This window comes from Cataglyphis hispanica, chromosome 11 (genome assembly GCF_021464435.1).
Source record: "Cataglyphis hispanica isolate Lineage 1 chromosome 11, ULB_Chis1_1.0, whole genome shotgun sequence".
Classification (NCBI taxonomy): Eukaryota; Metazoa; Arthropoda; class Insecta; order Hymenoptera; family Formicidae; genus Cataglyphis; species Cataglyphis hispanica.
In genome coordinates, this window is record NC_065964.1 from 5079045 (window position 1) to 5106725 (window position 27681).

Genomic DNA, 27681 nt, shown 5'->3' on the forward strand with positions numbered 1-27681 from the left:
ATCATTTTTTTTTTTTTTCTACCGCCGATTGGTCGAACGGTAGTTCAAAATCAATCATGACGGCTGGAGTAAATCACGCATCGCATTGGCCCGGATGCCGACTTGAGAGTCGCGGGGGTTTTTCCAAGAGGAGAAAGATCTCTTCAGGCTGTTCCACTAAAGAGGCGACCGGGAATAGAGCGGAGCAGCTTATCCCGTGCGGTCGCGAATAAATAAAGTCACGGCCTGTTCGAAATCTAGAGATGGGAAAGGGGAATTTCTGATATCCTGAAATAGGGCGGGAGTTGTCGTATTCCCGGGGTTAGAGCGCCAACCGCGCAACACACAATCGTGTCATATTGTATTCCATCGTCGCCGACTAAAGGCGGTTGAGGAAAAGGTAATGGACGCAAATATTTCCTTCGATAACGAGACTTAATTAGTTTCAACGGCGCAATTGTCGGTTCCTCACGCCCATCGAATTGCTCTAACAACTTTTTACTACTCTTCCCTCCAAGCACCACGAATTCTTCTTTCTCTTTTACTTTTTTAAAATTTTAATATTATTCTTTAACAGAATTCTTATGACAATTTTCTTTTTATTGATAACGATATTGGAGTTTCCATATCCAGAGACAAATTGATTATTACATAAATATACAGGATTAAATCTTGGAAATTTCATGTGATACTTTATCGACTATAAACCGTGACGGAGAAGCTTCCGACATACTTTTAACTCATTATCGCGTTACCCGATAACTGCGGCTCGCAATTTCGACCGCGCGACTTTAGTGAGACAACGTGGAAAAAAGCAGCAAATCCACCTCGAGCGGCTGTTCATTTTTCCGGCTATTCATCGTGGAAAAAACGTCGTTGGCGCTCAATGTCGCATTAACCGGACGAGGGTATCTACTACTCTCTGCATCATCTCCAGGCGGAAAATCTTTATCGTGGGGAACGTTAGGGGAAAAAGTTTTTACGAGCGTACCGCGAGAGAACGGACGAAGAAGTCGCGTTATATAATTTTACGCGGGCGTTTCGCGTTAGAAAGGCTTACTTTCTCTCTCTCTCTCTCTCTCTCTCTCTTTCTCTTCACTCTTTATCATCGTGTGCTACTTCACCGCGTATAATCTTCCCTTATTAATTTCTCTTCTTTAATCCGTTCTGTTTTCCCCACGAGCGTATAACCCTTGTCCACGCATAAAAGCACCCTCCAGCGGAACGGAAGGTCAGTTTATGGCAATAATCGGAGGGTTACTACACAAATAAATTTCAAAAAGTTCCTTAACTTTTCCCGAACTCGCCGTTTAATAAATACCTGTTGTCTCCGGGAAGCAAGATAAAGTCCTAATTATGATCGCGTGTTTTTCAGGGAGAAATTATAATTATTATAATTTAATTTCCTATGGTATATTTTATGGACATAACAGTCGACGATAATTCAGAACGATAATATTGCAAAATAAATGGATAAATTCGATAAGAGATAACAACCCTGTCTTATTTCTTCGCATTTTACGAGGGAGAGTTATGGCTTCTCAACTTTTTGCTGTCGGTATTCCGAAAAAGCCTGCGAAACGAGGCTACTCACTCTTTCTCTCTCCCTCTTTACACATCCCTCGTATTTAAATAATAAATAAATGCGAGGCAAATTATCCAAAGTGCCTTTGTGGCCGGAGCGACTTTATTTATTCGGGACGCTCCTCGTGAGGTCCGTCATCGAAAACCGTTCGTTCGATATCATTAATTCAGACCGAATCCGAGCACTTAGACGGTCTTCTCATCGGGCATCTTCAGTCAAGAGCCTTCAATTCACTCGGCGCTCATATGAAGAGAGAGTGAGAGAGAGAGAGAACGAAGGCAAAACGTGGGGTCGCCATGGTGACCTCCTCTTTTCGTAAGTTGATCGTATCCGCCCGTTAAATCCGTTTCATTCGAAACTGGCGAAATGCGTGGTTTCTCGATAGGAAATTTCGCCGAGAAGCCGTTCCATAAGTTATTTATTCTCGTCGCGGTGATGCCACGTGATTTAACGAGAAGCGTTAATTATCACCGTTATCCTTTGCCACTCGAGAGAATAACCGAAGGGAATCCCGCTGTACACTCGCCGACTATAAATAAGATACGCTATTTTACGCACGCATTTTGTATGCATCGGCAACGACGAGAGGCGAGGAGAAAAGGGAATTAGTAGGTGGGTTTTGTTGGTTAACGAGTTTGGCGAATCGATTTTTCCTACGGCGAGAATCTTGCGGTCGGTTGCAACTTTCGTAGAGTTCGTTATTGAATATCTTGTTAATTAAGTCTCGCGTATATTAAGCTTTCCTTAAATGAGGCTCCGCCGGATAATTATCGAAAAACACGATTTCGCTGCTACCAACTCTTAGATCGAGTGAATCAAGAATCTTTAGTTCTCAATGTTTGAATCGATGCTTTCGAATGAGAGCAATCGATATTGATCTCTCTTATATTCTAAAGATAAAAGAATGATTCTTTTTGATTAAAATTTTTGTAAAATTATCTCCGAAAAGTAAAGGATGAAAAAATTTGTCGACTTAAATCTACGCGTATAAATTTTACTTTTTAAAATTTCTATTCAAAATTTAATTACCGATACTATATTTTTTATATGTCAAAAAATTCGAAGATAAAATGTTCTCTAAAAATATGTCGAATAGCTATCGTATTAAATTATGATAAAGATTTTGGAAAGAATATCTGAATATATATATATAATGCGTTTCATGCATATAGTTGGAGATAACGCAATTTCAACAAGAGTGAAAAGTCTGGCGAAAAGGGCCAATTTAGACGAAACTGAGAAACAAGAAGTCAGAAGTGGCTGCAGTATTTTCTGCGAAAAAAAGATACGAATGTTCTCTCGTATAAGTTATCCCCCAACCGAGCTTTCCGCGCCATCGATTCGCCGACACTGATTGCCCACGATCCTTTCACCAGGGATTTTTCAGGCGCGAAGGGATCCTCGTGACTTAAATCAGAAGAAGATAAAAAGGAGGTACCGACCGGTCAATCCATCCTCCCTCCTTCCCTCAGCCGCCCCCATCTTTGACGGGACCGTCTTCCGACAATATTTGGACAGTCCCTCGATTTCGCCGCGTTATTGGCGGCTACACGTCCTCGTCCTCGCATACGTCTTCGTCGCGCGACGTGCATTACTATATATCGGCGAAGTCGCGCGCGATCGCAGCTGTCTACCCGTGGAGTTTTATGGCCGGGCGTTTTACATTTGCGGCGCGAGGTCGCTCGGAAAACCCACGTACACATCCCGCGCGCGGCATAAACAAGTCGAGTGTATCGATCAGGGCGGTATTTTCGGCGCTGGCATTCGGTTATCGCGCGAAAGGAGAGAATCGTCATGATACCTGCACCACCGTGTGCTTTCACATGGAGCGTATTTTCCTCCGTATATGTCAAATTGAGTTCTATCTATCTTTAATTATATCCGCCATTGTGCGAGAGCAAAGTTTGGGTAAACCCCTTGGAAAATTCTATTTTTGTTCGATTATTAACATTATAAAATTTTAGCAACATTTAAGCAATTGCACTTTCTCACTTTTAAGAAAGATTATAGATAATTGACAGAGAAATCTAAAAATTGACTATATAATCGTCTGATTGGAAATATAATTTACAAAAGCTCTCGATTAAACTTTACGCTAAAATAATCGATTAGACGGTGGACAAATTGCCGATGACAAATTCGCTATCGATGCAGAACAAAACACGCCTCACAAGCCTCATCGCAGATAAATCTTCGTTATCGATAAGGGAGGGTTTCCGCGATCGTGTCCCGGGGCCCTGGACAACGATAAATCCGACCCTGCCACGCCAATTTCGCGGCCGATCGAGAGGTCCGATTACCCTTACAGCCGAGTATTTTTCGTTAGGCAAATAAGAGCGTGGAGACTCTCGGCAAAAAATGGCGCTAATAAACGCGCGCTCGCGTGCGGCAACTGGTAGAGCATTACTTTTCTGTCCGCGATATCCCCCGTTCGTCTGTAATTCGCAGCACACATTCGCGAAAGAGACAGAAGCAGAGACGACAAAGAGAGAGAGAGAGAGAGAGAGAGAGAGAGAGGGAGGGAGGAGAGAACTGAAGAGAAAGCGCAGTCGAAGGGCAGTCGATGTAGTTAACTCGACGATTTACTGTCTCTCGACACGGAATTTTCAATCGCGGCTTCCAAAGTGATCGTACCATGCCCGGGAAATAAACCGTTCTATACGGATAACCTTTTAATTTTTTAACTCGATGACGGGGTGGGGGAGGGGGGCGAGGGGGAGATCGCGCACGGATTCCTTCCTCGATGGACGCTATCGTTATTCCATTATTGCCGAGACACCGGCTCGGCGACGTTTGTTTTGCTTATCGAGGACGTCGTTCGATACAAGTGGAATTTCGGAAGCGCGGTATCGGCCATTTTTCTCGCGATAGTGACAGATAGCGCAGAGAGATCTCGCAATTCGTGATAATCCGATTTGCGAATTCAGATATTTCACATCTAGGAGATAGTATATTTCCAAAATTATCGCGACGTCTGTCATTGGCGGATTCTCCTGAATAATTTCGACTTTGGAATAATTTACGATCTTTTATTTCATTTCACGTCTATTTTAATTAAATTAACAAGCTTTTCCTAAATTTCATTGTACAAATTCCAGTAAAATTGATTGCAATCGCGAAATAACCCGCAACTAAAAGAAAGCTCGGTCTCTCTCGATCTTCGAGATATTTCGTTTTTCGCCTTCTTGACGATTCATCGCCAGACAATGTAAAGGAATCGCGAAAGAAACAAGTTAAATGGCTTTTATTCCAGATACAAATTTCAAACGTATAATTTAACTGTAATTTTACAATCTATCCTTCCCCCGACTGACAATTCAGCATTTGAAATTTTCTTTAAGCTTCGTTGCGCTTATATTTACCGAGAAGCGATGAAGCTACAACGAGATGCACAAATGTAATGAAAAATAAATGCAAATGCGAAAAGTTTGCCGACTTGCTCCGCTCGCGATTGATTAAAAGTTCATCATTCCTTCGCAATAAGCTTCCAATATCCATATCTGTAGTTGCGCGTTCAAGAACAATGGAGAAAGAAACGTAGGATGGGAGCGGGGGCGGGGAGATCAGAGTATTGAAGATTTATTCGATAATATGAATGGTTGTAGAGAGAGAGAGAGAGAGAGAAAGAAAAAGGGAAAGAGAGAAGAGAGTCCTCGCTTGTTGCTTTGTCGCTCCGTTCTCTCCCGGCCATTTTACTCCGATTCGTTGAAAGTCAATTCTGATTTTTTACAATAGCGAATTTAAAGTAACACGCAGCTTTTTTTAACGGCGTTGCCTTTCTCGCGCACAGTAACGTGAAAACGCGAGTGCCGAAGTTCAAAAGCGAAAGATTGCATAAAAATTATCTTTTCACGCTGGACAGAAGTTTAACCATCCGGACTTTTATATAATTTTTTTGCTTCACATTCGTCATACATCAAACATATTAAAGCCATTAAAAACAATAATAATTTTATTGTAAAAGAGTTTATCATGTACGTATATAATCTGTTTGAATTATAAATGTTTGAAATTTAATATTATATTACGTTGAGGGAAAGAGAAAGAGATCTCTCGTTCGTAGCAACACCACAATCGCGCCATCCTGTTCTTCGACTTTTATCGAATCATCTCAACAATCTAGATTAGTGAGGGTGTACGTCGCGCATATCTACGACGGAAATCGGAATTCTTCTCGAGGCATTCGATATCGAGGACATTGCCTCGTGTGGTTCCGATCCGGAGGATATATCCGATCGAGAGAGAAGGAGAGAAAGAAAGGGAGCGAATGTCGTCACCGGCGGGGACCTTTGTGTCCAAACGGACGCGAGTCCGCTTAATTTTGCCGTCCTTCCCCGCTTTCCCCAGAGCCGGGATATTGTTTTACGGAAATAGTACACCGTTTCACCTGGGAGTCCTCCTCCCGGGAAGCCGGCTATCTGCCGGTCGTATCGGCTACCCCCGGTAGCGCGTCGCGTCGCGTCGCATCGCGACGCGTCGCATCGCGTCACGGAGAGGGCAAACGGTGTCGTGTGTCAGGTTAGAGGGTCGCAGCCCGATGGCAGAAGGGCATTGTTGTTAGCCGAGTGCGGAGAGGATGCCCCCGGGGACGACACCCGGGAAGAGAGGAGAGAGGGGAGGTGAAGGGAACGCGGACGTGTGCTCGGCGTAGCGTACCGCGACGAGAGAGATAGCGCGGAGGTGAGATATATACGGGGTGACTCCGAACAAGCGCTTCCTCACTCCGTAAGGGCCGAGTGTGTACCCTCGCCGAGGTATCGAACGGAAGGAAATTGAAGTTTATCCTTTTGCGGCGATCGCGATACCGAGAGAATCGAGACGCGTTAGGATTCCGTAGGATTACTTCTTGGAATCTCTCGTATTTAACGCAAGCAGCTCACGAATTTTTTTTTTTCGGACCATTTGTTAATCTTTACCCCTTGATATATAGCGTCGGAATATCAGCGGTTACTACTCTCGCTCGCGCTTAACCCTCCTCGAGAATTATTAGATCCTCGACATATTTCGCTCCAACGATGATGAAACACGCGCCTCATTCGCTATCTGTCGTTAACGGAAGTACGGTTGGCCGGAGACACCCCATGCACACGGGTTCGTTCACGTTTGCGGTAGCGAATCGATGGGTGCCATCGGGAAGGGAAAAAAAAAACCATCATAATTCTCTGGACGAGAAGCTTCCCTTCTCTTCCTTCTGCCTTCTGTTATTCGACTCACGCACTCGCACCGGTCACGCGGGACCATCGCTGTCAGTGGCGCGCGAAGGGACACGTTTTAATATAATGGTAATAAACGACGTGGCAGATCGCGCGCTCGTCTTCCGTTCGCTGGCCACCGGGTCGGGATCGATAGCATCGAGAGACATTAAGTCCGGGTCACCCACGTGAAGACTGCGAGTCACGGCGCGGCAGTGCCCTTATTCCGGAGGAGGTCGAGGAGGGAACGGGTTTCGGGTCTTCGTCGGGTAACCGTGCGCGAGATAGCGAGAGAGCTTCGCCTACGACAATGTTTTATGATACCGAGAGTTATTGTTGCAGTAATTTCCGTGTTACGGCGCCGGGAGCTTCTTATCGAGGTAGGAAGCGCCCCCGAAGACGCTCGGCGATCTCTCCGAGGAGAATCGCGCGTGCAAGAAAAGCCGATCCTCTGTCTCTCTCTCTCTCTCTCTTCTGATATTGTATACGGAGACGTGCCTCGCGAGATGTTAGATTTCCTCTTCACGTAAGTCTTGTTACGGTAATTGTAATGCGCTTTTTGTCAAATTCGCGAGCCGCGGTGCTGAGAGAGTCTTTGTACTTTGTAGCATTAAAAATAAATTTTATTTTTATGAAGAGAAGAATAAATATATAATTATCTCTTCTTTTATCAAGAGTTAAATATTTAACGATTTCTTTCATAAAATATAGGCTACATGGTTACTTAATTCGATTTGTACACGACGTACAAGAGTATTGCCAGAAATATTTTTAAACAGCGTATCAGAAAGATAAGAGAACATTTCCGTGCTTACACATAATTTATTATTAGTCTGATTGTTACATTCTTATGTATGTCGCTGTCACGTGCGATCTGATTGATAAACCTGGATCACGATCAAACGTCACTGTCACTCGCAGCTGTCGATACGTGCTAAAGATAATTGGCACGGAGAATCATTTTCTGGCGAGAGGTAGAAGAAGGGACGGGAAATGTACAATCGCGATCTAGAGGGAGGGAGGGAGGGAGGGAGGGAGCGTCTAACAAAGCGGTCGAAAATAGATGATTCGAACTCAACAGGTCCGCGTATTAGCGTTTTACGGCGCGCGACCTACGGTTTACAACGACGGGCTCGCTGTAATGACGGGGAATTTGCTTAATACACCGCACGGAATGTATCAGACGCCGAACTTTGTGAATCAGAGAACTCTCTTCTCCTCCTACACCTCCTATACCCTCGACGTCTCGGCGGCGCCGTTGCCGCCACGTCGAGACCGTCTGCGGCAGGAGGTGGGAGGGAGGAGGGGGGGAGGGTGGAGGGGCATCAGACAAATGAATCGAATTAAGATCTAATCACGACGATAATCTATCTCAGCCCGGCATCTCTCTCCGAGTCCATGTAGCATCCCCAACGACTCCGTGCGGGAGCGAGCGAACGAACATCGCGAAACTTGTGCCGTTCAACTTTACTCGAACACTTCGGTGCGCAAACCGCCGCCTCGTGAACACCACGAGTTAACCCTTTCATGCCGTGTATATCGGCCGGTAGCGATAAAATTTACGATGTCAGTTTGACAGGTTCCGATTAAAAGTGTCGAGTTAAAAATTAAAGGGATAATCTAATATGAGAACAAATTTAAATATGCAGGACGATGAAATTTTGAGGATGAACTAAATACGAGATCAAATTTAGGACGGTATAATTCAATAGTTGTAAAGGATCTGAATGTGAAAAATGAATAAACCCAAAATAAAATTTAAATGTAGGATAAAATTTGTTTTTTTTTTTTTCTTTCTTTTCTTGCCTTTTAATATCGTTGTTTTGATTTCTGTATAAAAATAAACTTTATTTTATTAACGACGCTTAAAGAAATGTAAATAAAAAGAGAATTAACTTCTTTTCGAGCATTTGACAATTTCTTTACAACGTGCATCGATCCGATATCCTTTGCGCGATCGTTGGAAATTCGTGCGAATTTTCGTAAAAGCACGGTGAATCTACGATTTACGGCTGACGCGAATCTCGATCACGGGGTTGAATAATTCGTACTCGAAAATCCCGCAGCGTCAAAAATCACGCTCGTGAAATTCCGTCGACATCGCGAGTAATAGAACTCGCTTCTCTCTCTCGCTCTCTCTCTCTCTCTCTCTCTCTCTCTCTCTCTCTCTCTCTCTCTCTTTCTCTCCATAGAAATATTAACCGCCCCGATTGCGCCGCAATTGGCGCAGCTTCACGTACGATTTGATATTTATTGATTTCATGGTTGGGAGTGACGTCATCGTTTATTATCGACGCTCGAGGGAATGCAGCGGCTTTCGTAAGTCGGCGCGAAATTGGTCCGGCAGAGTAAAACGCCATGCATGATAGCATTGTAGAAGGATTTTAGCGGCGTGTATTCTCCGCGGAATTGTTCAACGAGAGTGCGGGATTTCATGGCCAATGACAGCAAAGATTTGTCGATCATTGACGAATGAAAAAAAATTTTTGCTTCGTCTAAAAATTAAAATAATGCGAAATATCGAGGATGATTTAAAAAACGTAATAATTATACATAAAAAAAACTTGAAAATATTTGGACGCGTTAAAGGACTGCGAGAAGACACGCGCGAATTACTCGGACAAAACTAGATTAATGCCAAAAGAATTTCTTATCGCGCCGCGTATGACACAACGTTATCTCGCGGTGGACGGCGCTCCCGCAATTTCGTCGCGACTTACGGCAATCGTGACAGACGTTTTCCCGGTCTACAAAGAGTAGCAAAATAATGCCCGTCGCGCGTTATCACCGGACGTGCGCGGACACGCGCCGAGACAAAAGCTCGGCTTCTCGCGATAGTAATAAACGACGCGAGAAGAAGGAAGAAGCCCGGGCGAGAGAGGAAGGCTTTCTTTCTTTCTTCCAAGGAGATCAATAGCGCGATGACATTACTTTTTACCAGGACGGAGATATAAATGGTGCTCTCCACCATTAGAGTGCGACCGATCGATATTCTATCTACTGTCGAATACGCGTTACGCCAAAAAGTGTTGCTGCTTCGCTGTTACTGGGATGGATAGAGGGGAGAGAAAGATGTGGCTCTCAATTTTCTTACCGAGAAGAAATTTCCCAGGACGCAACGAACGACCAAACTTCTCTCATGATTCGTATCGAGAAATATGGATACATACGGCACGAACTGCGAAAAGTGCAAACGGATGTAAATCGTAGAACTGTCTCAAAAAGCGAATAACGATTCGTTAAAATAATATCCTCGCGAGTCCAAATGAAGTGACGGATTTTATGCCACTTTGTCGAATACAATTATCGTATTATGAATTATCTTGAGAATAAAAACAGACTATACAGAGTCTTAGCGAAAATCAAGCGAAGAGAGAGAATTCGAGAAGCTTGAAAACGGATTAAGTCCACGAGATAGTCCTTTTTAAATATGTATATATGAACTGGCATGCATCTAAAGTGGACCTAATCAGTTATGAACCTATTCTATGAATAATTTTATTCAATGTTCACGTAACTACAGCGCTGAGTTAACAAATTGGTTAACAGGGGAAACAAATCATAAGACAAATAAGATTTTTAGTTGGTGTAATATTTGAATAAAGAATAAACGGAAAAAGCGCTCTGTATTTTTACGGTTCTCCGCCTTTTCTCCGACCACGCTATTTTATCTTTACGTCGTATAATCGTCACGACAAGAGGCTCTAAGGAAAAAAGACTCTTAAAAAAGCTGTTCTTCTGTAATAATAATAATAATAAGAACAATAATGAGACGATATTAATAACGGCACCTAGATCGAAATAGCGCCTCGTTGTACTTTGCTTTTCGCTCTCACCGCTTTTCGCGAAGGTTAATTTTTCTCTTTTCGATTTTAATGACTCGCCTTATTAATTCGCGTCTTTTATTTGTCCGATAATATCGCGAGCGACATAATACCTCGGCGAAGCTCGATAATGGAAGGCTCTTTTCTTTGTAAATATACCTGTTGGTTTTTTTCTCTCTTTAACTATTTCTTGCATCCGTGTAAACCCATTTGCATCGCTTGTCGCATATATTGAAAGTTTTATTTACAGCGAACAAACTCTTGCAATGTGTGCACGAGCGCGTCGAAATTAATATTAAACTATCCGGCAAATACAAATTTTGCGCTCCCACTAAATTTTTCAAAATACGTTTTATGCGCGCATTAACCGCGCAAACGAACCATCTACCGAGTAATAATCCCAAATGTCCCTCGATGTGAATGTGCGATCGTGATAATTCTTTTGGCAGAAAAAAATAGCGACAGATACATAGATAGAATTTAATAAAATATAATTATATTTTTTTATAATTTATTTTCACATGTGATTATAAAGACAATCTCTAAAGCTATATGTTTAAATAAGATAAGAAAAAAAAAAATATATATATATATATATATATGCACGTGCAATTTAACGGCAGCGAAAGCTGTGAAAGGCTCAATTAAACAATTTCCTGATAAAAAAAAAAAAGAGAAAAAAGTGTTGGCGTAAGCCAGTTCAACGCGCACGTTGGTTGCATAGAATGCGCTCACAAAAGAGAGAGCGCGTGTGGAAGTGTATATATCGCGCATCGCGTTCACTATGTTTTGGGAGAGAGAAAGAGGGGAAAAAAAAATAGCGAAAGAGAATAAATGTCGCGTGCGCGAAAAACCGGTGGCGATTGACCGATCGAATATGGGCCAGCAGGCTTAGCCGACTTAAGTCCATTCTCCATATTTATTCATATTCATACTGCTGTGTGACATCCCTACGATCCGACCATATAAATTCTCGATATATCCGCGTGCGCATCCCGTCTTTTTATCTAGTTACTGTTTTTTTTTTGTTTTTTTTTTTCGATGTCCCATACTCTTTCTCTCTCTCTCTCTTGTTTCGCGCACGGGACTGTTTTTTTCCTCGCGCGTTCTATCGTGGCTCGATATAACGTCCGTTGGGGCTGAATTATTAGACGAAAGTACACACGGCACGGATTTCGGCCGCGTTTTCTCCTCCGCGACCGCGTGTCGAGCACGATTTAATCGTGACAAACGTCGCGATCGTAAATCCGCTATCGTTAAGGGCTCATAAAACCTGTATTAACCCGATCGGTCGATTCTCGTTCAAAGACGATTCGCGGATAAAATTAATGGTGTAATACATGTCGGTGAACCTCGCGGCGATATTCGACGCGATTTGCGGGAACCGAGAGTATCGAAAATCATGGATTCGCGACAACTCTATATTACAGTTGAAAAATTCTTCGTACTTTGAACGTACGTTTTAACGGTTGCTTCTAATTTAATGTTCCATTTTCCAATTAAGCGTAATTTACTATTTTATAAACGGTACTTTTTAAAATTGGCATTTAAAATGAAACGTTTCGCGAGTTTAATTTTTCATAATTTTAATTTATATTTTTGTAAAATATCAAATTAAAAATTTATTTATTCTATCATATTTGTGAAGCAGAATTATCGTTGTTTTTTCAACATAATAGGATGACGTATATATATCGGACGGCTTAGTCACGAGTTCCTTCTTCCGTGACGGACATCACCACGTGGGGTGCGTCATTTGGCCCTGATAGAAATCGTGAATTCGAATGTTTTACGGCAGGACGACTCTAATATCGCAATTGAGATTAATGCTATGCTAATGACAATGGTGGGTAATGATATAATATATAATCCAGACATTTAGTCTTTAATCATTTTGGCACTGACGCATTCGCGCTCTTTTATCAAGCTGAATAATGAAGAATTTCGCATAATGCGTATAATTACAATGTAAATGTAATCTGTTATATTTGCATTAAAATATTTATGTTCGCGTTATTGTTAAATTTTATATATTAAATTGTCGCCGCCAGCAATTACAGCAATTTCGTCGCAAGGTAATTTAAATGAAAAATGGTCCTCCGTATATATATTAAAATTAAATTATACGATCTTATGATCAAACGATAATTGCATAATGTGCAGCAGGCCACTCTTAAGGATTAAAAGATAAACCTTCAATTATATCACTGGATTATTAAAGTAGTTAGTGGCAAGATCGGGTCAACTAAGTAATCCACTTTCGCAAGATATGCGAATGCGTGCGTTAATCGCGTGCATTAATAACGTCAAAACGCGCGCGTCGCAATTGCATTCGCAAAACGCGAATACCAGCGTAATCAGGAGGATAAATATAATTAAAAATCGCGATAGAACACATACATGCACGCACACAAATACACACGCAACAAATAATATTTTTCTAGGAGAACAATTCGCGTACCTTATCGAGGAAAAGTAATTCACATTCCTCTTGCGATCTTAACGCAGATACAAACTCAAAATAATTGTATATACACCAAGATGTTATAGCGCGGTAAAAAAATCGACCATTGGCGCGAGGAGGAGCGAGCACAATCCTTCTTAACTCGTCGAGATAACAATCGATCTTCAACGCTCGAACGCGGCTCTTCGCGAGACACAAGGCGTCCCCTTGTTTCACGCAGCTACGACTGCAGCCGCGGCGGTCCGAGACTGTGCGAATAAAACCCTAAGACAAATAAAAAGCACGAGAGCTTCAAAGGACCGAAAACCGGCGTGATAGCTTGCTCGGTGCAACACAGCTCCGTGTTTCTTTCTCTCTAAAGAAAAATAAACCCGATTACACCGTCTGCGCTGCATTTGCTTGGAACCCCGGGGCAGCCCTCCCTCCCTCTCTCTTTTTCTCTTTCTCTCCTTTTCTCTTTTTCTCCGCAAATTCACTCCTTTCCTTGCTTACATGAGCATTGTGCTGCGTTATTTAAATAGGACGTTATACAAGGCATTTCACGTTTGCCGCCTCCTTTAACGCAAATGTGTACTTTTTGCTATTTTGCAATTTTCCTTACCTAAAACTAAAGATATTGAATGTTATGTTCTTCTTACAATATTTCAACGCTCTTTTATGCCAACTATTATTTTCAATGATAATCGAAAAAATGTGTATAATATTATTATAATGGCTATAATCAGATAATTACGGAAGCAATTTGTTTCTGAAATAATTACGTTACTTTGCCAACACGAAAAAATCGTAGCTTTACAAATTATTTGATTTGGAATTTCGCAAAGTGCATATCTACTTTTTGTTTGCTGTGTTTTGCAATCGCGGCTTATCTCTGCTTCGTGCCCTTGTGTGTGTGTTTGTGTGTGTATATGGTACTCGCGACTTTAACCAATTTTCTTTGTGCCCGAATGCAAACTCGGCATCGGCTGCTACATCCGGGAGGGCTAATTAAGGCCGCGAAAGTTGCGCGGATGCAAAGTCAATCTATTTTAATCTGGCTTTAATGGCTCGAACCGGGATCTCTCGGAATTGATACTACGATGATCCACCGGAGAATTGTCACTGATTATGCGCGACGGAAACGCAACTTCCTGATCCCGCGATTTCGTTACGTCGAGTCTGTACGCGCCTAGATTGCATCATCTGATGTAAAAAAAAAAAGGAAAAATAGCAAAAGAATTTGCAGCAGAGAACAGAATATCGAGAGAATATTGAGATAACAACTATAAACAACACTATTGTGCTTTAATGATGTTATATAATAGTCGTATGATAATATAGTAATGTTATCATAAACGCTTATCATGCGCTAGAGAGATACGTGTAATAAAATTACACACATTATACGCGCGTTATTATTTTACGCGATATTATAATAACATAACCATTATATTTAATAGACAGGAAACTAAATATATAAAGTTTCGACTGCTATTCAGAACTTCTGACAATTTCGCCCCTATTACATTCGCGCCGAATGTCAAGCGATTTCGTGAAGGAGAAGGATGTCGTGTGCGAAAGGACGATCTCGCGATTCGTATAGATCACTGCCTAGGCCCGACACGCACCGGCTTGGCATAGTTCGGCCAATCAAACTTCTCGGGGAATGCGCCACAGCGATTTCGGGATTACGGGGTTCCAGAAGCCCGAACAACGAGCAACGCTCAACGAGAAAGCGAGAGAGAAGAGCATCGGCGTGTACCTCGTCGTAGGATGTGCTCTACTCGAGAGGGAGGTAGAATCTCGCACCAGCCCTTTCAATCTGTTACGCTTATCTCGAGCGATTTTCCCTACTTAAGCCCAAGTCGACTTAAGCTCGAGTCTGCTCCTCGCGACGGGTCAATTGTCGACGTTCGACTTTGCGCGACCGCCCTACAGGATTGGCTGGCTGACTTGCCCTAAGTGAGTTGCGCTTCACCTCCAACAATACCCCTAATAAAGATCGCGGTGCTCCAGATGTAACGTCACACACGCGATAAGTTAAAATAATTCGCTTTTTATAAGTCGATTAATAATATTAATAGTGATATTCTCTCATAATATTAAGTAAAATTGATAATCGCAATACAAGTAAGATAATCGAAGATGTTTCGTATCGATCGCACCGATATTGTATTGTGAGAGCGCAAAGTTTAATTCTCTTTCATCTGTGACGCGCAGCAAAGTGCAATTCAGCTTCCGCTTTAAAGACTATGAGAGGTCGGCGGTCCTGTTCTCCGCTCACGTAACCCGTCGTCTTGTGTGCCGCGTAAGAGAGGGCGTCTCCAAACACACGACGACGAAAGAGAAGAGAAAGAGTCGTCGTTTTCCTCGTCATCCTCGTCCTCGGACGCCCAAGAGAAGAAAAAGGAAACACAAGGATTGCTACGAAGGTACGTGACGCCTCGGTGTGACGCTAATCGGCATTCCCGAGTCGTGCGCTCGCGGAAGGAGGAGAAGCGAAAAGGAGAGAGAGAGAGAGAGAGATGGAGGAAGGAAAGAGCGTGGGAGGAACTTCCCGTGCAGTAATTTTTTTCCCTCCGATGGACCTCCTCTGCGACTCTGCACGGCGTCGCTTTAAACATACGACAGTGTTTCCCAAACTAATTTCGACGCCCTAACTTCGGGCCTTCTACGAGCGGTCGCCGTCGTTACATCCGCCCGCATTAACGGCGGCAGCCGAGTGCCGTACGGGAGGAGTCTCACCGTATGTCACCTGAACTATGGGTTTTCTCCACCGGCAAAGTTGGAGCCCCAATTTTTATGGGCGCCATCTACCTCCTCGCGAGCCTTTAATCTCTATTAATTAAATATCTCCTCTTGTAATTAAAATTCGAAGAACCCACCTTTATCAATTAGAATCCTACTCCGTTTTTCTTCGCGAAAAACAGATTGGTCCGTCGTCTATCGCGTGACTCTTTCCATGTTATTATTACTTTCATAAAATGATTCAAATTGGACAATCGATGAATAATCAGTGGTAAACTCGTTTTCTCAAACACGTAAGAGAATCGAAGAAATATTTCGCGATTCGAAAAGACATTAATGAGTGATGTTGTAACAAACATCGTGTGCGCTGGTACTCCTTCAATGACAACTTTCGAAATTATCCGAACATCTTCACTCTCGGCATCGTTAATAGTTGCTCGCCAGTTTCTTGGACGAGGAAAAGGTCATCGCCGCGGATGAAAATCTCGGCAAAATTTCGCAGACGAAATCAATGTATCGGACAGATTTATTGCGCGCGTGGCTGTCGTCGATAGCGTGGAAGTTCGTGCCACTCGACCTGGTACAAGTCTGAAAAGATTAAAACTTTCCGTGTCCATTCGCGGGAGTTCTTACAGTCATCTTTGCCGATACTTTAAGTACTCGAAGAAGATGGATATCGCGATATGAATTTTCGCTTTAACCGCCGTGAGTTTACGAGTATATGTTATCGGTTCACGCCTGACAAATGCATACTGCTGCGCGAATTCGAAATTTTCCTCTCAACGAATTTTATTGACCATTGCAATCTTGTCATGAGAATAAAATGAGAGAGAAATGGTTAAAGTATTCCAAACTACGCTATTTCCTTTCTTATCATTTACATATAAATTATATTCATGTAATTTTCAAAATCATACTACAAGTATTCGAAATTTCTTAGTTTGTTTAATCCAATAAAGCAAAATATGTATTTTTTAGGGATTTTGTATTTTTACAAAATATAATATTGACAATATTGTATCTGAAAATGTGGTACAACACAATATTGTCAAATATGTGTGACGCATGCGATACGTAGAAGAACGAGTGCTAGAATCGTCGAAGCATTATAAGGATGTCTTGTGCAATCTGAAAATCTGGCTTACGTAGCGTAATAAATGGTGCAACATTTTCGCGCAACAAAATTAACTTCCGACGTAAACGTAAGCTTTACATAGGTTGCACCGTACTGAGGAGTCACGGGCAATTAATTAACTAGCATATATACAATTACAAGCCATTAATGCCACGTTAACGCTGTTAACACGCGTACAGGACAGGTTTGCAACCTCGTCGTTTAACCATTAAGCCTCGATAAGTCTTGTATTACAAGTGTCTCGCCGTTTTTATTACGGCGCCCACAAACACACGCACATTATTTTACCGAAAGATCGCAAATTTTATTCGGTATATTCGACTGAATTCGCTTTGAATAAAAAAAAAAATTAAACATCATAAAATATGCTAGCAAGATATATGTTGTGACAAAAATTTAAAAAAAAAAAATGCAAGCAGCATACGGTTGATATTTTATGTATGAAAAATAGTTTGATAAAAATTACACATGTATAATTATATTTTTTTGTTTTGAAAAAAAAAAAAAAATCATCAAATACAATATACTTCTCTCAGAAATTTATTAAATGGTGTGAAAGAGCTAATTAAATAGACGAGATATTTGACCTGTCGATTTTGATGAGGTTTGAGCACGCTGGCATAAATTGAGCCGTTAAATTAGCAATACACGGCAAACTTGCTACATTTCGGTAGATGAGATCTTAAACGTTGGATGTAAATGTGAATTAATGATCGAGCGAGACACGTTAGCTATACCCTAATCAAAATTTATCCAGTGTCGACAAAGAGAGAGAGAGAGAGAGAGAGAGAGAGAGAAAGGGGAAGAGAGTAATAAAGGTAATCGTACTTTGTTTCCACGATATACGATGAAATATAATTGAAGCACATCGATCGTTAAATCTGCGCCAGAAACGGATTATTTTTTTTAGAAAATGCCGCATATTTTTATAGAATAATTAAAGTTAGTAAGTCCTATCGGCAAAATTCAAAATTTTAGATGAAAATACGAAATTATAGTATGAAAATACACGGTACTCTTGCGCGAGTGGGACAATGGGACAAATCCGATATCAAAGAGAAAATTCCCGTAGCTCTTTCCGCAACTAATCTGTATTGAAATTATTCAATAATACTGCGCGAAAAGTATCTTGCCAAGATTCATGACTTGAATCATCTGGTGCTCGCGTAAAATTATGTAGAGAAATATTTTGTAATTTTAATTTCCCAAAATTTATTTTCCCTATTTATATATTATTTGATGAAACGTATAATTTTATTTTATGCATTATTTGTCTCTTTTCGACACGAAACTCGAATATTTTATCGTATCGGACATATTCCGAAATATTCAACTTCCCTCGTCGCGGGATGAGAAGCTAGTTTGGGAAGCACTGACAACGGTAGCGATTCCTCATCCATCTCACGTCCGCGAGTTTCTCGCGAACGTCCCGCGCGCGGCAATAACGAGGGAACGCCGCGGCGCGTTCTGAAGTATTTAAACGTCATTGCGGGATGAATGGGCGGGACACACAGTCGTCAATATCCGCGCCAGGTCCGAAAGCAACGCACGTCGCGCGGCGGAAAACGTCGAACGTCCGCGGATGGCAGGCGCGGTGCCCAGCAGCAGGGAATCAACGCGCCGCATGGCGACACGCAATATATCTCTTCGTCGAGGTTGCTTTCAAAGTGACGCACGTGCGCGATCGGGCAGTTTTTTCTTTTCTTTCTTTTTTTTTTTTTAAAGGCCTTTCACGAGAGAAGGTAGACGACACTCTCCGCTCTCATTTCTTTTTATTTCAGGAAACTCGAGAGACTCCCGGCGCAATATATTAAAAAAATAATATCTCTCGTTAAAATGCATTAGCATCCTAAATTGAGTAAATTCTTCTCCATAAATATTGTCCGTTATTCTCAAGCGTCGAGGATAAATTCTGAAATGTCAGACGATCGTAATACAGTTTTACGTTAACGTGATACCGCACAGGGGCGTTTAATTAAAAATTTACGAACTTCCATTTTGTAGCTTTCGCACTTTTGCGTGGATAACACGGGGCAGACATTTATCTTCAAGTTTTAAAATGTACTGCCTAATGGACAACAAAGCAGTCTCCCCCTTTGAGAACGGTGCTTAAAGCGGACAGCGATAGGTTATCGCGGACTGATAAGGCAAATGGCACTAGGAAATTAAAGCGAGGTAAGAAAGGACCGTGATGCAGGTGCAGGTGTCTCAAATTGTTTGCAATAGAGGCGACATGCAGGATATTCACAGGCTGATACGCGTAATTGGTGCCAGGCGGCGAAGTTGCCGGCGGAGTTTCTTAGTTTCGCCCGCGCTACCGTCCAATATTTGGCGAGTAACTTATATATTAATTTATGTACGTGGATCATATATACCGCGTGAATGCGTGAATATGTATGCATGTGTGTATATTTATCTATCTACAAACATAAACGATTCACGCGCATATTCCACCGCGCATTCGCTGAACATTGCGCGAGAATTTCTATTTATTCGTAAATTAAATAAATTAAATATGTATTAACAAATTAAATTAAATTAAGTATAAATTAATTAATTTTAATTAAGTACAAGTTAAATTAAATAATAAAAGGAAAAATCGACGCACAACGGCCTTTTTCCCCAATTATTTATAATTGGCCGGAAATTCGCTTTTCGATTTTCCGCGCTGTAACAGCGGATCGCGCCGATAACAGAAATAGACGCCGTATAACGGCCGCCTATTTATAGGAACGAGTCGAGATAAAAGGATTTATAGGAAGCCGACCCGAGTCAAGTAGAGAGAAAGAGAGAGAGAGAGAGAGAGAGAGAGAGGGGCCCTTGCGTGTGCCCTGTGTTCCCTCAAACTCCCCGCTACAAATTATCGGGACAGATATTTCCATAGGCATAATTGAGACACCGAACGCGCACGCCGGCGAATTCGTGGACGATCGATATACGGGGCCGACCGTTTATTTTCAGCTACCCTAAACTATCTCCGGCTAGACCGAGCGTGGAATTAGAAAACGCGGACGAGAAAATGACATGTTGCTATGCGACTAAAACCCTCGTATGAATTTACCTTTACGGCTTATTCCTACGCTAGATTACACGGCGCGGATTAAAAAGGTGGTGGTGCGGGGACAGGGGAGAGGGGAATTGGAGAGGAGAGGCTCGCTCGCGATGATCGCTAATTTTTAAAGGAGTTTCGTCGACAGGCAGGCTTTTCGCAGTTCCATCAGAGGCCCCGGCCGTCCACCTGGTGTCTCACTCAATTCCCCGGATCGGGGCAACCGGCTCGTAAACTAGCTCAGGGGAAGGCGTGAGAACTTGGAAACGTGTGACGGGACAACTTATCGCCGCGCGACATGCGACCTCCACCACCCCCGCCGAGGCCCGCCGTCATATTCAGCGTCGTTGCATGACGAGGGGCACTCGAGACAACTTCGAGACAACGTGCGCGTTCGCCCAACCCACGTTGTCGTCCTTTATTATTATTATTGTTATTATACCGGTAGAGAAACACTCTTGGCGAGAAAAACAGAGAGAGAGAGATAGAACGTCGGAAGAGCGCGACTGTTGTACGGGCTGACGATTAACGGCATAGAATTTTCAACTCGATAGAAAAGTTTCGAGAGCGGAAAATTTGCCGTTATCTTTTCTCTTGTAGCGTGTCGGAAATATGCCCAGATTGCATCGGCGAATGCACCGACGATATGAAATAGATGTGCCGTTGAACAATAAATGTCCATTTCTCTTTTTCTTTTGCGATCGTCTTTTGCGATTGTTGAATATTAACAAAGATGTAACAAAAATATATATTACGTGTGTAATAAATAAATTTATTACATTTTGTCGAAAATTGTGCAAATTCTCCGCAATCTTTTTCTCTACTAATGATATAAATTTTCACAGTGTTTTCGCTGTAATCTCTCGTGGAGGTGGGAATACTTCACATTTTTCGAGTGCGGCGCGCAATCGACAATTAGGAAATTTTTACACGTACACCCTGCGAGGAAGCGTGCGCCCCGACTCCCACTTGTACGGCGAGCGAAATTAATCTCGTGCAAGCGAAATTAATCTCGCCAGTTTTCCAGAACGCGTATTTAAGCCAGCGAGTCGAGTAAACGTCCGAGACACGCGGAGGCGAATTCGCCAAGAGCGTAACCGAATATAATCGGGCAAGTTGGCTTTCTCTCTCTGCATAAACACGCTACTTGCGGTTAAATGTATCGTTAACGTTGTGCCGTCCGCAGACAAAACATCGCGCAATTTTCTCCGTCTTTCATATTTATACCCGTATATATGAATGTAATCGCGCGCTCTCGAATCGTCGTAATCGTTCGTAATCTTTTTGCGAGTGAAACGGTTCACGGCACGTCACGTATCAGAAGCAAGCGCAAATTCGTTTCTCGGGAGGAACACAGTGGCATTCGTGCAATAAGAACATAAATGTTTAAGAGCAGAGGGCCGTGGCTCCAAGAGTTTCACACACTCGCATACAGATATAATATATACATGTAGACATACACGAAAATATATACTCACGTGCGCACACAACGGCGCTCGTAATTTTTCTACAAAGACAAACAACTCTCAAGGCAAGTTCCTTATACAGAGAATCGTCCCCGCGTATCACGATTATTACGGAACCGGAATCACTTGGGAGATCTTTTCCGTATATTTCGAGTCACTGCGATGGTCTCGTGCGTGATTTCACGAAAATAGCGCGCGAAATAAAAATACGAAACTTTCTAACATTAATCGATTCTCTTTTTTTAAATCGGACTAATCGCGTGCACGAGAAAAGTATCTCGATATCATTATTCATTAAGCACGGTTGAAATCTCGCTATATGCGCAATATTTGCGTATCTCCAATTTCTCAGAATAATTAATCAATTGCACTCGCTCGCGATTTCGTTTGATTATATAAAATTATTACAAGCCGGTGAATTGTAACATATTAATATTCGCATTATCAAAGTAGTTTGCAATTATAATTATTATTATCATTAGCGTATTGGAATTTTGTTGAATTTTATATTCAATCGACTATGATAACCACAATTACTCTAGCTTACTTTCGTAAATTCACGCTTCTCGCATTTGGCTTTTTGTGTTGTACGTAGCATCGCAGTAGGATGCATCGGCGTTGCCGGCTGTAAATAAAGCGAACCGAGCCAACGTGCGGCGACGAGAGCGTATTTGTTCGCGATTGATTTCTCGCTGGTAATCGACCAGTCGAACCAACCGTTCCTCTTTCTCTCTTTCTCTTTCCTTCGAGAGGGAAGAGCCCTTCTCCTTTACGGCGAAACGGATGTTCCAAATAGATACCTATTGCCGTTCGCGCCGACGCTCGTAGTACGGGACGCCGTACTTTTTAAATACCCTCGAACAAGGAGCGGTCCGATGGGGGACGGAGCATAGGGGCGGCGGCCGAAGGGAGGGTCCCGGAGAGAGAGAGAATCGATGCCCGAAGCGCTCCGGGATCAAACAGACGAGGTAATGGAAATACCCAACCCTCCTCTTTCTTTCGTATCCTCTCGCGGCGCGCCATCCGTTTTTCCACGTTGTTTTTTTTTCAACCCTTTTCTAATAGAGAGAGACTCTCGCGGAAAATCCACGAGAGAGAACGACGACGCGATCAGTCGCCCGGTAAATAATCACGACCGCATTTCTACTGCAACAGTAGCAACGCAAAATGAAGGAGTCTTCTCGCGAGACGACGACGGGGGGACCATCGTGAGAGAGAGCGCGCTTGCATTCCGTCTCCTCCTCCTCCTCCTCCTCCTTCTCTTCCTCGCGCTCTTGCGGAAGAGAAAAAAGTTTAATTGAAGACTCTCCGACGCGCGCGTACGGAGGACGAGAAGACCCGGAGTAGACTCGCGCCAACTTTTCGGGAGAGAAACGAACGAGGAAACACCGCTCGCGGAACCCGCAAAAATATCGAAAACGATCTGGATTTATTGACCGTACTAATTGCCCCCGCTCTATGTCAATTGACATAGAAACGGAAATAGAGACGTTCCCCTACTGGCCGCAATAACTGTTATCAAGAGTTTTGCGTATTATATAACTCTATTATATAACTCTCGCAATGTACAGTTAAATTTAAGTCGCCATAAAATTTTATCTTATACTCATCTCCATTTAGCGTAACAACTACAGAGTTTAAAGTTTTCGCTATAATAGTCGAGTTTTGTAACGATCATCTCGGAATAAGCAACGCAATAGTGTTATATGTGTGTATGTATGTATATACATATATATATATATACATTGTATATGTATGACTGAATCATATGCAATTTATTAATGCATGTAATAAGAGAATTTTAGAGCGGAGGAGGAAGAGATCTCTGAGAAAGAATTCTATCGTGCGCGGAAGGCGAGGAGCAGAAATTTCCGGCTCTCGCGGAGTCTATGGGCGGAGGCGCGGGGAAGGGACAGAGGAATTTGCGTAAATTTTACATTCCGGTGTACCGGGGAGCCGGGGAAATCTTCATCCGGCGCGGCGATAGCGACGTCTGATTACCATTCATGGTAAATAGGGACGACGCTCCTCTCTCTGATATCCGTCGATAGCGAGCGTCGCGTTATCAGCGCGCCATCATTTTCGAATATTCTTTCGACTTCTCTCGTAAGATTGCGAGAGATGTCAATTGACGCGGTGTCTCGCGCGAAGGGGATGCGGCAAACGGAATGAATATTTAGGGTGACCGAAAGTCGGCTAATCGAATAACTCTTGCATTAACCAATCGAATCAATTCGGGAAGCGTATAATCTGTGACTGCATAATCACGGCGAAATCGTCAACTGTATGAAATTGTCACTTATCAATAACGTTAGACAATAGAATTTCATATACAATAATTGATTAACAATTGATTAATACATTTCGATAAATGACGCTAATGAATAGCAATTGCCAGGTATAATGATGAATTAATTTTATCTTATGGATTATATTTTATATATTTTTCACACGTCGTTCTAGCTTGGGATTATATTTTCGTTCAGCTTTCTTAAATTGAATATAAAGTGTTTGAATTATCCGCTTCTTCTATATATTTGTATTTTTTTCAATGAAAAGTATATTTTCACAGCGTGTGCATGTTGCCCTCTCTCTTTTCTCGCTCTCTCTCTCTGAAATTGCGTAGCGTGGTTTTCAACATCTCTACGGAATTGAAGCATATAAATGAATCCAATGTATAAATAAATCTGAAGGCACGTGACATTTGTCAGAAGCGCGGCGGGTGCGACTCGCAAAGCGAGAATGTTTAAATATCACAGCGAGAAGGGGTGGTAAAAGGTGGTAAAATGTGTATACCAGAAAGGTCATAAACGTGAGAGAGCGCAAGCGACGACCGGCTAATACCTATCGTCGATGGTGAACCACGTCTTTTACGGCTCCACGCCTCCGTGTCGACCAGCCAACAACGACGACGACGACAAACAAACGCAGCGAAGGGGAAAGAGAAAGAGAGAATTGAGTGAGCAATATCATCAATAAAGAGCCATCGATAAACCCATCCCGCGAAGCGGACATTGCGCCTTTAATATTATCGATTATATTTAACGCGGCTACGCCGTGTTGTATAATGGATACTATAATATCGGACAATTTACGCCTGACGTAACTATAATAGCCGTACGAACGCGCGATAACTAAACGAGTAGTCCGACATTTAGATTTTACTCTCTCAACGAAACATTTGCCTCTATAATTCTCTTGTATTGCACTCTCCGATGAAATTAAAAAATTTCTCTCTGTGTCTCTCTCTCTCTCTCTCTCTCTCTCTCCATCTCCTCGTTATCTCTATTGCCGATCCGTAGCCGCGGGTGTAAACTACAAAATCGATATTCGGAAACGACAGCATAGACCTGACATAGGAGATAAGTGCGACGGAGCGATGCGAAAAGCGGACTTAACCGTTTGCGGATTTGCCCGGTGATTTCTGAATTTCCGATCCGCGCGGAAGTGATCGTTTGGAAAGAGCGCGATGGATACTGTCGAGCGTAACTTCAAAAAGGTGGTACCTTTTGAAGTCGTCGATCGAGAGTGACGTGGTATCTTCACTCCGCGAGCGGGGACTTCAAAGAGGTGGTTCCCAGGGCGAAACTCGATTGGCCGACCAAAAAACGTTGGACGCGAAAACAAAAAAAAAAAAAAAAAAAAAAAAAAAAAAAAAAAAAAAAATTAGAGAGAACGGTTCTCTCTAGCGTGAAAAAAAAAAGCGCGATGATGCGGGTACAGCTGGAAGGAGGATCCACCTGGCGATGACACGAAGCGCTCGCGCGCTACCATCTATAGCGAGTGTGTTCGCACGCTCGCTCGCGTTCTACCTGCGTGCGTCCATTGACGCTGCGCTTGCCGCGGGCAACAATGCCAAATCACCGGATACGTCGCATCCGCAAAACTGATCGCTCGGCGGCCGGAATTTCCGCCCGGTCTCTCCATCCCCTTCGCGCGCGCGTATGCGTCGTCCGTGGATGTGTATGTGCGCAGTAGGTGCGTAGATGTATATGAGCGATGCTCTCCAGGGTGAACGAAGCGAATTAGAATCATCGACCGATGCGGCGAGGGTATCATGAGATCCGGGCCCGATCTGGATTTCACGCCTCGTGCCGCCGATAAAGGCTCCGCGGATTTTAGGCGCGTCCATTTAACGGCCATTACGGAATTTAGGCGATTTTACGCGCGTCCGTGTTTTCTAGGCGTGTCAGTTTTGGCGACGCGCGGCACGATTCGATCGCGGCGACACTCTCGAGCGCGTCAATTTTACACCGGATGATTCCAAGGTACGTGGATTCCACGGTGCTGCGTCGAGTAGTGTTCGTTACATTAACGATTATAAAAAAGAACCCCGTATAAATTTCACAGTTAACATTATTAAATTTCAAAGCGTACGGGCTTTACAAAAACGCATATCCCACCCTCCTCATATCCTATTTCGCTAACTGTTTCATATTTTGAAGAGAAGTTTTACCGAATAAATATTTTTAAATTTAAAACATTTTCGAGACTTAATTTATATATAAAAAAATTATTTTTCCGCTCCGATGCATAAAAACGTATTACTGGTTGAAGAAAAAAAATACAGATTGAAATGAAAAGACTGTAAATGTCCGATTGGGAGCAACTAATACAATCGAATTACAAAAGCAAATGATATTTCAATAAATGCAGAAATATAAATTAGAAGAATTAACAGAGAATAAATATACGGGTGATGAGCGGTGATTTTTTTTTAAGCAGACTGGCGCGATTGGCGGATGTGCGCGTGATTAGATGCCCCTTGACTACTATTAGGGAAGATAAATTTAATTTCGCCGCAGAGCATATTTCGCCGAGTATTGGAGAACAATTCTTTTACGCTCGGTACGAAACAATTCCGACACGAGATAAAATCGCATTTCCGATCATTGATAGATTAATACAAAATCTCATTATAGTTTCAAAGTTAATTCCGCAATAAAATTTTCTTATCTAAATTAGCTATAGTAATTGACGCTTAAAATGACTACCAAAATTTCTTCATTGTCAATATCAAGAAGAAAATATGTAACAAATCGATTAGGTATAGTTAAAAAAATTATCGAGTTTATATTTTTGAGTATTAGGTGATTCTTGAAAATTCTATCTCTTTTTATCACGCGACATCGAGACCCTTTTTGTGTCGTGAAAATTCCAAACGGTCGATATCGCGGCGAATAATCAAACATCATATACGGCTAGAATGTCCGCAGGGGAGACCGGTTTTACGCCGCGGATATAGAAGTTAAGGTCGGATAAAAGTGTGAAGGTTTATACGCTCGATGTGCGCGCGATTACCGGATAAAATCGTGCACGTGATTCCTATCTGTGTGGATGCAATCGCGTTTGCCGGCAAATAAGTATCGAAGATGTACGATACATTGTACATGACATGTCCCGTAACGACATTACATCGCAACTTTGCGATATGATCAAAAATGTCCGGATGACTGTCAGTCTGTTGCGCTTCTTGAATTTACCAAATAGAATCGAAAAAAAAAAAAAAAAAAAAAATACGAGAGATAATAAAGTAGAAATATTGCGTTATATTTATTATTTACATTAAATATTTAATTGTGATTGATAGATAATAATAATAATATTATACAGATTATTCTTTACGTCCAAGTTTTTGAAGGAAATACATGATTCTTTAATCGGCTTTAATTGACTTTGATTTATTAGAGACACGCTGACCTTTTTAGAGAGGAGAAAAATTATCGCATTTCTCTCTTTTTCGCATTGTTTGTCACCTATATGCCGCATTGATGCACATATATATTCTGCAAGAGTCCACGTACCGCTCTGAAAAATTGTAACGACCCGCGTAGCCAATTAAGCGAAAATCATACGGGTATACGCGCCACGGTCGTTCATCTCCCATTCTATTTTTTTTTTTTTTACTCTTTTTATAGAAATGTATAAAAGAGATTTTTACGATGCGCGCGCGCGCGCACGCGCGCTCAGGGAGGGCTGCGGAATTAAATTAAATATTATCGTCGAACTGCTCGGCGAAAGAAATACGACGCCGAGTTCCAGCGTGTCCGGAGAGAAATATATACGTACGTCGCGGATAAAAGCTTCAAGTCGGATGAGAGCCCCGAAGCTTTGAGTTTTAGCGCTCTCGCGCCAGCCGGATTGCCAGGTGAAATCGCATGCGGCCAATCGAATCTACGATTAAATATTTCAGATACATTCACACATATGTATGATGTGTAGAGTGTGTACGAAAGCGTATACCTACATATATCTATATA

At 42.3% G+C, this 27681-nt stretch overlaps 2 protein-coding genes across 7 annotated transcripts in view; one reads left to right on the forward strand and one right to left on the reverse strand.

Annotated features, from left to right (window-relative positions):
• Positions 1–27681, forward strand: part of LOC126852792 (uncharacterized) — a 194915-nt gene that overhangs the window by 52120 nt on the left and 115114 nt on the right. The window lies entirely within an intron of this gene.
• The window catches only part of LOC126852791 (uncharacterized), a 147550-nt gene that overhangs the window by 25118 nt on the left and 94751 nt on the right, over positions 1–27681 (reverse strand). The window contains exon 1 of one of the 6 annotated variants that reach the window (XM_050597959.1): positions 27491–27512. The exons of the other annotated variants lie outside the window; for them this stretch is intronic. The gene's annotated coding sequence lies outside the window, so the exon portion shown is untranslated. Of the gene's footprint in view, positions 1–27490; positions 27513–27681 lie in introns of those variants that run through there. 6 annotated transcript variants of the gene reach the window in all.